This window comes from Hylaeus volcanicus, chromosome 7 (genome assembly GCF_026283585.1).
Source record: "Hylaeus volcanicus isolate JK05 chromosome 7, UHH_iyHylVolc1.0_haploid, whole genome shotgun sequence".
NCBI lineage: Eukaryota > Metazoa > Arthropoda > Insecta > Hymenoptera > Colletidae > Hylaeus > Hylaeus volcanicus.
The window spans coordinates 4740549-4745944 of NC_071982.1; the positions used below are offsets into that span (position 1 = coordinate 4740549).

The following is a 5396-nucleotide window of genomic DNA, read 5'->3' on the forward strand; positions in this document are numbered from 1 at the left end:
TAGACCAAGCTCTAAAACTTAGGATTCTTGGTTACCTAGGCTCTTCAGGACCCAGATCCAATTGACACGAACCTGCTTAGAAATCCTGGCTACCGAGTGGGCCAAGGTAACCTAGACCAAGCTGAAACTTAACATTCGTGGTTACCTAGTCCTTTCAGGGTCACGTCATCCTAAACCTGTACCTGTTAACAAAATCCTAGATACCAGGTGGTCCACTATTGAAATCCCCAGAAAATGAACACATAGCGAAGCTATTCAATACACACGCGACTCTGATACACTTCTAACTCTGATACACCTCTCCCGGCGTAGCTGACATTCACCGGTAGGCAGGAGCGCCGAGCGTGTCTGGTTTGCTCCCGCTGATTAAAGAGTCAAACAGACACCGATAGCATCTTAACACCCTCTAAGCTAATTGTTCCATTAATAATAAACGCCGTGCGCGGATTCCTAATGCGTTTAACATTTGCGAGGACGATAAATACTCGACGGGTAACGAGGCTCTCCTGGCCGAGGGACTTTTATTATCGACGCTGGCGGGTGCTTAAGTAACCGCGTGATAATTAGATATCGGGATGATGTAAATAAGCAGCACAGCCACGCTCCGCGCCGTTCGACTTCGTCTAATAACAGGTTCTACCACGGTGTCTATCGTTTAATAGCGTCGTCGAGGATCTGTTATTTAACGATACGGTTTACGCCGTTCGATTTTAATTAAAAGTCGAAACAGATGCCGAAGATACAGAAATTAATGGTAGAGAGAACAGCCTTCCTCGTATTTATGTCGTAACACGATAATCAAATATAATTGTTAGAACTTGTAGATGATATTTTACTTTTAGATTCAAAATGGATTCCATTGTCGATACTCTGTATGTACGATGAACTTATCAGGAGTATTAGAGTGCTCTTTGATCCTACGTCTAACAGGAATGCGCCGAGCATAAGGTCTCCCTTTCTTCTGGACTCGAAGCTGAGGATAAGGGTGTTCATTGTTTCCCCAGTAGACGACTCGATAAATATAGCTCTATTTCGTGAGTATTGGGTTTCTCAGAATCGATCCAAGCTTGCGAGCGGAGGAGTCTGGACAATCCAAAAGATTCTGATCGATGACGTGTGGACCCCTACAAATGGACCAGGACACTTTAGGGGTTCACACGTCTCTGATCAAGGCCTATCCGTTCTAAGCACCGCCTCAGAGAATTCTACTTGGTAGAAATGCTCTGGACACTGCAATATGACTAACCTTCAAATTTTAATCTTTCTTTCGAGTTCAGACACCTTAATATTTATTTTACGATGAGTTTTCCTCAGTTGACTTTTGCTTCGTAACTTAGACGTTCCTCGAAATTCATTTCGCAGAGAAATCCTGTTCGATGAATCACGTTGTTTGCCGTTTCATTCAGTCGGTTAATCTCGTTTTGATTCATTACTCAACGCGAGAGCGTACCCGACCCTATTTCAGTAACTCGTGTACACGCGCTGTTTACACGGGAATTTGATCAATGGGGCAATTCTTGCGTTCCGTGGGTTCGTGGGACATCTGCGGACCGTCAGGATTCGTTTCGCGTCGAACAGTCTCAACCTGAACAAATATTTCGCGTCGAGACACCTGCTCTTGCGAAATTTCACGCGAGCAAAATCAAATTTGAAGCGATGATAACGCGGTGCTGGGTCGAGGTTAGGTTCTGATTCATCGCTTCGAAGCGGGGCAAAACCCTAGGCTTTTTTCCAAAGAAGGAAACGAGATAAACGTATCGTTTATTGCCAGCTTTCTAGAATTTTAAGATTTACAGAACTACTAGGACAACTGCTTCTATACAATTCTATGTTTAGCTTTTTTTTTGTTGGCCAACTCTGCTTCGAGGCAAAAAGGAAAGGTCAACAGCTGCTATAATAAAGTATCCAGTGTCGCCAGATTTCCATTAACTGCTGCGTGTTTGAACTGCGCTATGAGTGTAATCCTATACTCGGTCCACAACGGAACTGGATTTTTATCGACAGATGCGGTTTCGACCACGACAGAGGGCATTCGTGCCTTGGTTGGTTTGGTGTGTTTATAGTGCGAACTTTGAGGCGACTTTTCGCCTTTGCGTTTTTGCACTTTTCTGGTGTTACTTTATCTTACCAAGATCTTTTTTCCTTACTATCTTTTTTATTCTTTTCGATTACATATCTTATGCCATTTTTGATACTTTACTTTTACTTTTCTGGTACTTATCTTACCAAGATCTTTTTTCCTTACTTTCTTTTTTATTCTTTTCGATTACATATCTTATGCCATAAGGATTTTCGATATTTTTTACTTTGTTAGTCGATCCTAACCCAACCATGAAAAAAACCTGGGTGGACGGCCGGGATTCGAACCCAGGTTCTCAGCGTGGTAGCCGGCTACGCTACGCACTGCTCTACTGTCCGCCCCTCACTCGTGCCTTTGACAAACTGTATATGCAACCTATATATGTACTCCTCGTGTACTTCTTTTCCCGTTCACTTTAATCCTTAATTTACTCTTTCAATTAATTCACTGATAAAGGCAACAAGTGTTGAAATTGCCGGATACATTGTATAATAGCTGGCTAATCGCCTGTGCCTTGCGAAATTTTAATAGTCTTTTTATTCGTCGACTAATTCAACCGTTTACGAGGTCAATGTTACGCGGATTATTGCCTTCTCATCTCACTTTCACTGTACTACATACTCGAGGTTCGTGGTCAACGTCACGCTATGAAACGTAATGCCTAGACTTTTCGATTCGCGTTTACCAACATTGCAAATTTATTTTGCCAAATTTTGAATTATTTTGTTCTTCGTTTACTTATTTAATAAAGCATTGATTCTAACATGTATTTTTTTACGAAGTCTCGGATGTACTAATTCATAGAATTGTTTATTTAATTTCGCAGAAATTCATTGAAATATTACGTTTGTCATAAAAATATGACGAATTTTCATTACGTATCTTCCTGAGGGCAGATAAGCGGGTCACCGAAACTGAAAGTTATCGGATACATTGACCTGATTTGTGTAGACACGCATAGATCCGCGATACTGCGAACTACTAATTCGTTAACAGGTTCGTTTGAAAAAGCTGTGAGCAATTTTCTAAGTAAAATTAGACTTGTGGAAACAATTCCAGCCACATTTACAGCAACCGATACATTAAAAATGGAATTGAAACGCAGATAACGATAAGAATACGCGAAAATATTAATTAAATTTTATTCGATTGTATCGCGATGCGACCAGTCAGCCAACCAGTTCATTTTTAAAATTAAATATTGATAGAGACTCTCCCCTCCCGGCAACAATAAATTTGTCACGACTGTAAATAATAATTCGTTTCAGCGATAAACGTTAGATTTATAGCGAGCCTCGACGACGGAATGAGAAGAAGAATTTTAATTAATACCGGAAGCAATTTGCTACCAGACATATTGCTGCGTTTGATCGTTCAATCCTTGTTTGTTATCAATCTCGGTTATGCTTCGATAATTAAGATTAATCACCGCGATCGTGGGCGAATGTATCAGCGCGCGTCCATTTACGTTCGATCCAGTCACGGTTTAACATAATAATATGGCAGCGATACCGAGACTATACCAATTATCTGTTTTTTAAACGAATTTTTTCCAACCCGTTTCATTCTCCTTATCTGCGAGTGCAATTGAAAGTGCTGAATCCTTGTAACAAGGATTATTAAATTTATAAGTCTTCTCCTCCTGGTTGCCCTCAGCTACCGCCATCTCGACCTTGGCGCCATTGTTTCCGCCATTTTCAATTTAACTTCTCTCGATGCCCCATTCTCACATTCGACATCTTTCTCCTTTTTCTTTTTCAAAGTCTTAGCTTTAATTTCTAACGAGTATGTTATAAATTTAAAATTCGTGATTAATTCACCGTTCGAAACTAATAAACAATTCGTCGTTATTCGGAGATTGAACCGAGCCCCGAGGCCCAGCTGGTGCCAATTGTCGCCGAAACGGAACAAACGTTGTGTCACGGTTCTTTGTGACGCTTTTGAATCATTGAAACGGGACGAGACCGGCTTCAAACAGCCGACGAGACGGATTAGCCGATGAAAGTGCACCTCATTCAGTCCGAAGTGCTCGTTGCAGTTGCACGAAAGCGAAACGGGATAGCTGTACACGCGAATTCTCTGCAAACAGCAAAACCGTTTTTGTGATCTTAAACGCTTCCCGTCCAATTGTGGCCGAGGAGCCAATTACATTTACCGAAAATCTGCCGTAATTGCACTGTTTAGAATATTTACGACCAACGTTTTCATTACATACTTGTATTAAGACATAGATTCGTAAAGATAATTATCAAATATCACGCAATTCTTCGAATTAATTAGATTTATATTCGTGTATACATTTTTTCTTTATATTTTGTTGCCTGTTTAAAAGATAAGGGATTCTAGCGATAACAATGATCCTAAACGCATAAATTCGTCGCGAAATGTAAAAATGCACTTCCCGCTGAAGAAGTCGGTCCTCGGTCACGCCAGGTCGCGAGCAACAATTTGAATAATTTAAATGATCGATATCCGACCCCCCTGACCTCCCTAGCAACCATGATTTCGCATCGACGAGCTGTAACCGTTTCTACGAATGCGTTCCGCGTTCCCATTGAGCATTGCGCGATCGCGGCGCAATTATTGCATTTTACACGGAGCCATTACGTTTTCCTTCTTATCTCGGTACACTAATCCAACAAGGCCGCGATACACTATCTAACCAAGTATGTAGTCATTAATCGCGGCACGGATTATTTTGTCTGGCAATTGTGTTCTCAATTACTTAATAGCCCCCCGATGTCGATTACTATGACAGCCGATACGGTGGGAATACTGGCTCCGAGCGGGTAAGCGCGCCGATATATCGCCGAGGAAACCAATACGAGGCAAATAGATATTTACGAGGCGATTGGGGCGCCCCGCTTCGATTCGACGTTTCGATGAAAACGCGAGATAGCTCCGTGGCGAACCAGAGTACAAAGAATCGCCAGACCGCAGATAACGCCTTGACGTAATAACAATAATTACGACGTTTTCCTTGCGCCATAAAAGCAGCGCACGGAGTGCTGCAACTTGCCAGGTATCCCTTGGAGGGACTCGAGATATTCCAGGAGAACCAGGTGACTTCCAGGGGAACATTAGAACTTACTCTGTCCTCGTCGAACAAACAAACTTCAGATATCGTTAGGAAAGTCTTTAGACTCTTAAGCTTAGATGTCCAAGGCTTTGAAGAATTGGAAATTTTGTGAGTGGGGCCCTGAAACATCTAGTTCGAAATTTCTATCTGCCTTTTTCGTTTTCTGAGATGTCGAACCCCCATCACACCACTTCAAACGTTCCCAAACTCAGGTCCCAGCGCCTCCCAAAATACAAT

General features: G+C 41.9%; 1 protein-coding gene across 2 annotated transcripts in view; it reads right to left on the bottom strand.

The window, feature by feature from the left end:
- Positions 1–5396, bottom strand: part of LOC128879265 (GAS2-like protein pickled eggs) — an 82281-nt gene that overhangs the window by 42456 nt on the left and 34429 nt on the right. The window lies entirely within an intron of this gene.